This window comes from Heterocephalus glaber, unplaced genomic scaffold (assembly GCF_053883595.1).
Source record: "Heterocephalus glaber isolate CG9 unplaced genomic scaffold, H.glaber_assembly_v1.0 deba00000901, whole genome shotgun sequence".
Classification (NCBI taxonomy): domain Eukaryota; kingdom Metazoa; phylum Chordata; class Mammalia; order Rodentia; family Bathyergidae; genus Heterocephalus; species Heterocephalus glaber.
The window spans coordinates 5,959,212-5,969,796 of NW_028258171.1; positions in this window are offsets into that span (position 1 = coordinate 5,959,212).

Below are 10,585 nucleotides of genomic sequence, written 5' to 3' on the forward strand. Positions count from 1 at the left end.
AAAGTCTGTTTAGAAGGAAAAAAAACAAATTGCAACAGTAAAGTAATAAACTGAAAAATGAACATCCTTAAGTAGAATAAAGCCTCGGATCCTAAAAGTAATTCAGTGTATAAAACTGAAAAAAAGATTAACAATGAAAATTATATTTTTGTTTTAGTAAATGTAGTTCAAGTAAAACAAAAATATGAAGACATAAAATTATGTGGTAGTACAATTTCTTGAGATAAGAATTTATAATAAGTGCTTGAAATGCCAAGAACTCAGAAAACACATAGACTTTGATCTTGTGATAGAGAAAAGTTTCTTTAGCAAGAGAGAATGTGCAGAGGACAGGTGAAAAATATGTATGAATACAAGCATATCAAGCATATTGATTTGTGTAGTGAAAGAAAAATCATCAACATAAAAGATAAATCTCAGGGAAAACATTTGCTAAATACGTGAAAGGAGAAACAACCATATGCTAACATACAAAGAAATTCCAAAAATTGTAAAAGAATGAAAAACTATTTAATTCAAAGGTGAGTGAGTTATATCAATACACAATGTATCTCACTATTACCTTGGGAAATGTAAGTTAACATAAGAATGTGATACTGTCTGTATCCATCACAATGGAAAAATTGAAATGAGTCATTAACATCCAACAGAGACAAGATTGAGGAACTGAGTGCTGTCATATGTTGTTGGTGGAAATGTAAATAGCCTCAGTCTCTGGAAAATAATATGAAAGTGGATATCAACAGTGTAAATACAGAACCTTTAACTCAGGAACCTTGGCATCTGTTTCCTTTGCTTCTTTTTATTGTATCTTCATTTGCCATATAAAGCTTCTAATTTTATGTTAGGTTCCCTGAATTTTTTTTCTTTTAATGTTGCAGTTAACAACAGAGCAAGTTAGCTAAGGAGACATTCAGAAAGTTGAAATATATTTGGGGCACAGAGGACATAAATGGTTTTGACTGTATAGGTGGTGTCATCAGCATGGTGAGTGAGTGATTTTCTACATCATGGTTCTGTTGCTTTTTTGGAAATACAGAGAAAGTAGTGTTTTCCTAACATGCTGTTTGGTTTGGTTTGGTTTGGTTTCATTTCATTTCATTTCATTTTCCTATGCAGATATGACAGAAGAAGAAAGAGATAAATGTTAAGGTCCAAAAGTAATTAAAGTATAAGTCATAGCATTTTAGCTAGAATCAAAAATAATATTCATGGTTAGGAAGAGAATAATTGGGTCTGTCAACTAACAGAACTTTTAAGGTTAAATGAAAAACAATGGGAATTGTCAACTAGGTAAAACACGAGAATAAGAGTTATCCATCAGAGACAGGAATTTCTGTGTCATTCTGCAACTCCATGTTTTCAATGATGCAAAGGTCAGGCCTTGCCAAGAATATTCTGTAGCCTGGTACCATCCCTGCAGGCCTTGCTACCTCACCAAATAGGGTTTTGAGTACAAAACACTATTTCCTATGTAGTTTTTCAATAAGATTCATATTAAGAAGGGGGAAAAATAATGAAGGATGAACAGTCCTCAGTTTCACTGTGTTATTTAGTGGGGTAAGGTGAGCGAAAAGTTTTTAGAGGATGGTAGGTCAGAAAACAAAAATACCACGTTGTAATGGTTATGCATGAAAAATTAAAAAATCTCTCAGAACAACTGCAGGATTTAGTGTGGACAAAATTTTGAAACAAAAGTCAAAGTTTCCAAGGGATGAATGAGATTGTCAAAAAGGTCATTAGGTGTCTCCAACAGACTCAGAGAACATCTGTCATACATTTAGCACTGGTGTATCAGAGAAAATGAGGTCTTAAGGTTTTAAACATTCTCACAGAACAAAATGGATAAGCATGAAAATTAAAATATAATTAGCACAAATTTTTGAGTGATAGACAACACACTGGTCAGACAGTCTCATGGAAACAAGAAATTGTTTTAAGAAAGCTAGAAACCTATTCTGTGTTCCCCAATTGCTATTGCGGTTGAAATCTGGAAATAGGCACTAAAATCTGTCTTTATTGCAGGCAGCTGGATGGATGCTCTTTGAAGAGATTAAACATATCAATTTTAATAAATTTGTGGAACCTTAAAAAAAAAAGAAAGCTAGAAACCAATGTCCTTCTGTTCTCTTCAGAGAAGGTGTAATGTTTCTCAGAACACTTTGTTCAGGTAAAATCTCCAGACACAGATTTTGATTTTGGAATGAAAAGAAACCTTGCAGAGAAACATACTTTGATTAAACCTTCACAAAGCACAAATTTAAAAGGGGCTTTAAACTCCACCTAATTTAAATATTCTAACAATACACAGATTTTTAAAAAATACACCATTATATTTCATGAGAGCATCAACAGTTTCTTTCTTGTTGCCCACAAAATTCTAGTACTTGTTGAAGTGCACAGTACAATGTAAGCACTTAGTGTGTAGGTATAAAATTAATATATTTCTAATGGTGATTACTGTTTCACCCAAGATGGCTGTGCAACTGGACACTACCCACCATTCTCAATTAGCTTAAGAGCGTGTGTAGGTATCATCCTCCTGTTGCTGCCTACAGATTTGAGAGCGCTCACAGTTGAGAACACATTTGATAGTCCTTTAAAAAGGCCAGGGGCAGGCACATCCTAACTTTCAACCTGGGATGCTCATTCAGGTTGATGCAGAAGGGTGGGTGAACATACAATGGAAAGCTTAAAACCTACTGAGTCATCTATTTAAATTATCTTTTAAATGAAGCCTAAATCTACTACCTTTCACATCTTCAAAATTCTGCCAGTATTTTTATACTATAATATATAAAATTTGATTAACATTTTCCTTTTCTAGTGAATGCTAAATAATTATATTGTTAATTCCTTAATCTTTTATATCACACTCTTTTCACTATTGAGATTTAAAGGTGCTGCAACTGTTTTTCTGTTGTGCATAAATGACATTTATATTCTGTGAACATGCACTACAGACTTGGTGCATTTTGTGTTAACATTGCATGTTGAAAAGCAAAAGTGGAATGTTCCCCAATTCATAATCTCCTAGGGATCTTTTTTTTCCCAAACTCTGATAAAATAGCCTACGTTATTCAATCTAATTTCATTTTCTAAAAGTTATTCTAAGTAACTGTAATATTAATTTCAAGTTTCTTCAATAGATGCTGCCCTAAATAAATCACTGAAAACTGCATGGGTTTTTACTACCATCTAACCTCCTTTTGAGAAAAAGAAAGTCTATTCCAATAGACTGAGAAGGATTCATTTTTAAAATTCAGAGTATGATTGAACTAGACTTACATTTAAAAAATATTCTATGGTAAGGATTTGTTCCCTTTCACTTGTGGGGTGTGTGTGTGTTCCATCATGTATTCCTTTTAGAGAAGGTCACAAAAAATTAATCTCCAAAAGAAGTTTTTGTGTTTTTCTTTCAGGGTTTCCTTCACTCACTAAAATATTGCAAATGTCAAAAAGCGTGAATAAACTAATGTACTTGTAACAAAATTTAAAATATTTTTGGAATATGGCTACAATTTTCATGACATGTTAGAAAACAAGATGGAAATATTGAGAATTTGAAATTCAAGGGCTAGGGGTTTAGCTCAGTGGTGCCGCTGCCTGCCTCACAAGTGCAAGGTCCCAAGTTCAATCCTCAGTACCAAAAAAAAAAATTTGATGATTCAAATCCAAGATGTGACAGCAAGTATATCAATACAAAACCTCTATGACTGTTACCTTTCCCGATCAATCATTTCTTTATGTTCCCCAGAAATATATTTCATTATAATGTGATTCACCATTTGATAAAACCAAGTATATATTTGTTTATCTTTCAGTTTATGTCTATAATATTTATATGACTGAAAATGTAAGCATACCTATTTATTGACAAATGTCATTAGGCCTAGACATTCTTTCTTTTCTTATTATATTTCATATTCAGAAGCTGACACAACATATTCAATACACCAAAAAGTAGTATGAAAGAAATTATTGCCCATTCGACAAAGGTAATAAAGATGTAGCAAATGTAAAGTTCAACTTCATATCTTTTTCTCCTCTATAACTAATGTTGAGCTAATAAAATACAAGAATAAAGGATCTATCTTGGTGTCATAACTGACTATTGTCCAGCAGTTCTTTTCATAAGCCTGTGACAAATGTTCCCTCTGGTAACTTTAAATCCATTTTTTATAATTAGCATTTCATTGTATTATTGAAATGAAATCAGCTTCTTTTTGTCTGCCAATATCAATTTTCAGCTCAGTAGTGCAAAATGAATTCTATGTATTAAAATCAGCAGGACAGATATCATGTCGTAATAATATAGGAAAATTCTGTCATAATTTTACAAATGGAGAATTATTTTTTTCTGAATCTGCTATTGTTTATGGATTCAAAATTCTATTTGTATATACTTAAAACCAAGACATAAATAGGCTGAGAAGCTGAAGATTATTAATTGTAAATAGTCCTTGGAAATATAATATCTTCTTAATCATTTTTCTAATACACTAAATACTAACATACAAAATTTTCTTTTAAATTATGTAATAGTTTATATATTAATTTAAATTCTGTTCCATTCACTGATAATTTCACGGACAACCTACAGTGTTAAACTGTAATTTTTCACTGGTTTTATTTCTCTAATTCTGTTAATAGTGTTTATTTCAATTAGATAATACCTGGCATACATAGATATTGGTACATTATGAATTTAATCATCAAACCCTGAAAATTTGAGTTTACAACACTTAACTTTAATATTTCAAAATAACAAATCACCCACATTATTCTGCGTCCCACATAAATGTACAAATGTTATGTTATTTAAAAATAATTAATCAATAATGATTCTTTTTTCATGATCTGTGCATTATTCTGCTACAGATGCCAAAATAAAATACTTCAGGTGGGTGACCTAAACAAAATAAAGGTATTATCTTGGAGATCCCGGGGCTAGAATTTAAAGTACCATTTGGTTCACTTTCACATGAGGCTGATCTTCCTGGCATAGGGATAACCACATTTTAGTTGTGTCCTTACATGGTCTTTCTTCTGTTTGAATGTAAACAGCTATCTTCAGTGCATCTTTCTTTTCTTATAAAGATACCAGTCCTACAATGTTAGAGCCCTGCACTTGGGGCTTTATTTAACTTTTCTCACCTCCCTAAATAGCCGATATTCATATGTAGTCATACTAGAGATTTTGATATAAAAAATTCTTTTTAAGGGACACAGTTAAGTCCATAGTAACATACATTTAATTTTAATGAGAAAGGCAAGATCAGAAAGGTAGCCAAAGGGATGCATCTTCAGTTCATAATGCTAAGTGAAATAAATCAGGTACAGAAGGCTGAATATCACTTGGCTACTTTATTAAGAGAAACTCAAAATATAAATAAATTCAAGACCAAAATAAAAGAAAGATAATAGAATACAGGCAGGTAGACTGTGGAGATGGAGGTAACTAGGGGTAGGGAGAAGATGAGAGGAAAGTAAAAAGGATCAAAATGAGATTTGAATACATACCAATACTATAGGATGAATGTTTATTATGTATCACAAACATATACTAATCAAAAATTAAGAAACCAAGCACAGTGATAAATGCCTGTAATCCCCACTGAGGAGTCTGAGGCAGGAAGATCACTGCAAGTTCCAGGCCAGCCTGAGCTACATAATGAATTCAAGGATAGCCTGAACTACATAGTGAGGCCCTGTCTCAAAACACAAAAGCAAAAAATAAAGAAAAATTGAGAAATGAAAGAAGGAAAAGTTCCCCACAAAGAAAGTATATCATATATGAAGAAAATTCCGTAAGGCTATCAGCAAGTTTCTTAGCACAAATCTTGCTGGACAAAATGCAATGGAGTATAAGTGGAAGGATATACTCAAACTACTGAAAAGAAATTCTTCCAACTAAGAATATGTTACTTGATAAACTCCTTCAGAAAAGGAGGCATGTGATTTTTCTTGGAAAACAAGAGCTGAGGAAATTCATCACCATTAGAACTCTTCAACTTGAAATGAAACATGTTAGTTGATAACAGGAGAACAAATGAAAGTATAAAGTCTCTTTTTAAATCAAGTACATATAAAAATTCAGAATATTCCAATGGTGTAGTTGTATGTATAAATCATTTTTATCTCTGATGTAAGTTTTAAACAAAAGTATTAAAAATAATTATGGCTACAACAATTTATTAATGGGTATTCTGTATAACAAGATGTAAATTGTGACATCTATCACAGCATGAAATGTGGGAGTAGGGAACTGCAAAGTTTTTGTATAGAATCACAGTTAATTTGTTATCAGATTAAAATATACTATTATAATTAAAAGATATAATATGTAAGCCTCATGATAATCACAAGGCAAAGCCCAAATAACAAACAGAAGAGAAACAGAAAGGAATTAAAGGAAGCTACTACAGAAAATCATCAAATCATAAAGGGGAGACACAGAGAAAGAAGAAAAGGGTATCTACAAAACAACTAGAAATATGTAACAAAATGGCAAAAATTAATCTCTATTTAGCATTACTTACTTTAAATGTTAATGAATTGCATTCTCCCATCAATAGACATGCAATATTCAAAGCAGTTTTACTGTGCACTGATTATCACTTTATCTCAGTATGTGTTTGGTTACAAACTCTACCACTTGCTAGAGACCAAAGATATCAAACTTTCACACAACAAGGTACATGAAACAAATTTAGTATGTGTGGATAGAAAGGAAGGGGCTGGAGAGGCCCAGTAGCCATTGTGAACTGGTCACTCAAGGCCCAGCATAGATGCCCACAGCTGTTACTGTCTTGTCTGCAAATGCCTCACCAGACTGCAGGTAAGGAAGGCTGAAAGCAGCTCATGCGAAAATTGATATTGCAAGGAAACTTGATAAGCTTAGCTAACATATTATAGGCCATGCTATTATAACAGAGACAGGAACAGGGCCCAGATTCTTCTGGTAAGTTCTTCTTTATCTCAGTATGTTTCAGACTCAATACATTCAACTGATATTCTTGAGAACTACAAACAAGTAAAAGGATGAGGAGGCCTGGAGCAGTGCCAAGCCTCCTAGAGAAGAGTCAGGCAGAATGACAGAGAAGTAAATAAGATCTTACTATAAGAACTACAAAGGAATCACTGCAGGTTTAAGGAAACATATCAAATGAAAGTAGAGAGATGGAAAAATACATTCAATGCAAGTTAAAACACAGAAAGAGCAGGATTAGCTATATTTACATTAGACACAATAGACATTGAGTCTGCAATTACAGTAAAAGGAAGAAGGTTATCACATAACGGTAAAGTGATTAACTCACTATAAACACTTATACACTCAGTTTCAGTGTAACTCAGTATATAAAGCAAATACTAACTGATTAGACAATAGAAATAGACAGCAAGACAATAATAATAAGACTTCAGTACTACACTTTCAACAACAGACAGACAATTTGGACTGAAAAACCATGAAGAAACCATAGATTTGAACTATACTTTTATGCCAATGGACTTAATGAACATACACAAAGCATTCCATTCAGCAGTAGCACACCAAATACACATTATTCTCAACTATATATGAAACATTCTTCAGATAGATCTTGTGGGATATTACAAGAACACTACTAAAATTTAAGACAACTAAAGTCATATTAAACATCTTTTCTTCGTAGCAATTTTATAAAATGGGAAAATCATTAACATGAAGAAAACTGGAAAATTCTCACATTAGAAATTTAGAAAATTCTCTTAGGTAAAGAGAAGAAAATTAAAAGGGAAATTCTTAAAATCTTGATAAAGACAAAAAATAGAAAATCAACTTTCCAAAACTTACAGGATACTTTAAAAGCAGAACCAAAAAGGAAGTTAATAGTGATAAATATTTGCATGAAGAAAAAAAAGTCTCAAAAAAATAGCTGTTATGGTTTATACCAAGAATGTCACCCCAAAACCTCATGTGCTCATCAGCAGGGCTTCTGGACAAGGACTGGGCCATGGTGGCACTCTAGCTAACTTACTGTTAGGTGCTGGAGACTGGGAAGGAGAGATGGGTCACTGAGGGCAATACACAAAGCTGTGAGTGTGAAGCTGAATATGCAGTGGAGGCCCCAAGAAGCTGGGGAAGCCAGGAATGTAGAATTTCTAAGACATAGGCAATGAGCAAAGCCACCCAAAGAGAGAAGCCATGAGGGTTACCACTGATAGTGCTGCAGGCCCAGGACTGCCCAAGCCTTTTGAAGGTCGCATATCACCCAACATTTCCCTGGGTCCTGGCTATGGTGCTACACGATTTAATATTTGCTCTGCTGGATTTTTATATGCCTTTGGTTCCACTCCTTTTTCCCCCCTTATTTTTCTCTCTAGGAATGAAAATGTTTATCCTGATCATTTTATGTCTGCAGTGTTTAATTTTCTCTTTGATTTTTACAGGAGCTCACAGCTAAGCATTTGCGTTGAGTCTCAGAGGAGATTTTAGACTTGGACTTTTTGGCAGTGCTGGAACTGTTAATACTTTGGTGACTCTTAGAGATGGACTCAATGCATCTTGAATAAAGAGATGTTCATGAGTTTTTTGGGGCCAGGGTTAGAATTTTATGGTTTATATCAAGAATATTCCCCAAAGATCTTATGTGTTCATAGGTAGAGCTTTTGAAAGAGGATTGTACCATGGGGTCCTATTGCTGACTTGCTGTTAGGAGGTGGGCCTTGTCAGGTAAGGCACATCACAAGGTCAAAACCAGAAAGGGCATATCTCCTTTCCCAAATCCTTCCTTCTCACTCTGCTTTCATGACCTCCATGATGTGAGCAATTTTCCTTCATTAGGTGCTTACACAATGCTTGTGGAGAGCGAAAGGTTGAAATAACCTTCAGAGACCTCTGAGTCTCTTGAGAACATAATGAATCCTGGATATGCAGCTGGCACAAAAACAAGGATGGTTACTTGTAACGAGAGTGGTTAAATAGAAAGAGTTCAAATGTCTGTAATGCAAGGGAATGTTATTCCCGGAGTTGTAAAGATACATTTGACCTTTTCCCTGGAAAATAATTAGTCGCCGAATTATGTACAGAGGAGGGGTTGGGGGTTGTGGAAAAGGTATATAAAGGGCAATAAAGTGGGAAGAGGGGTCTCTCCTCTGCCTCTCTCTCCTTTTTCTTTTCCTCAGAGGTTTTGTTTTTCTTTCATCCTCTCCCCTCCTCTCAGGTACTGTTCGACTAGTGACGGCTGGCACCGTCACAAATGCCCTTCCTGCCTTGGAACCTACTGACTATGAATTGAAAACGTATGCCAAAATAAACCTCTCCACTTTTAAATTGTGGGGGCAGAGTATTTTGTTCCAACATTGAAAAAGTAAGACACTAAATTTAAATCTCAAGGAACTAGAAAAATAAAAACATTAAATCTACAGTTTGAACCAATAAAAATGAGGAGTAAAGAAAATATAGTTTATACACAGAATCGAGTACTTTTCAGCCATTAATAAGGATGAAATCCTGTTATTTGCAACAAAATGGATGGAATTCAAAACATCATGTTAAGGAAAAAAGCTATATAGGCAAAGAAAAACTTGTATTACATGTTCTCTCTCAGATAGAGAAACAAACAAACAAAAATCAAGAAAAGGAAAAGAAAGTAAAGAAAAAGGAAGGGAAAGGAAGAGAAAAGGAAAAGGAGAGATAAAGGAAAAGGAAAAAAAAGTCATCCTGAAGGCAAAGAATAATTACTGAGGGAAGGGTCCCAGGGTGGGTGGGTAGCAAAAGGATAGATAGACATGAACAATGAACAATATATACACATATAGAAATATCACAGTGCATCACATCAATTTGTATGATTAATATGTGTTAACAATGAGAAAAGAAAAGACAATAAAATTCAATAATAATAAAGGCCATATTAGAAATGAGACAGAGATGAGAAAAATAAAGAAAATCAATGAAACTAAGTGTTGGTTTTCAGAAAGATGAATAAAATCAACAAAACTTTAATTAGACTAAGAAAATAAGGCAGAAGGGGCAAATAAAATTATAAATGAAAGAGGAGATATTGCATCTGATATCACAGAAATAGAAAGGATTAAAAGAGACTACTCTAAAAATTAGATTCCATTAAATTAGATAACCTAGAAAAACAAATTCCTGGAAACATATAATTTTCTAAAATCAAACCATGATGACAAAGATATCTACACAGTATGAGGATTGAAATTAATAAAATATTCCATCAAAGAAAAGCCCAGGATCTGATGGCTTCACATTTGAATTCTACCAAATAATTAAGTAATGATTAATACTAAGCTTTCTTGAACATTTCCAAAAAATTGAAGAGGCAGTAATATCCAAACGTATTTTAGGAAGCCAGAATTAATCTGACAATAAAGATCACAACACTATGAGAAAGAAAATGACAGGTCAATATCTTTGATAAATGTACATGCAAAAATTCTCAACAAAATATATAAGTAAACTGAATTTAACACCATATGAAAATGATCATTCACCATTATCAAGTGATATTTACCCTGAGATGCAAAAATTTTTCAAACAACTTTTGCCCTATCTACCCAGAGTAGTACACCA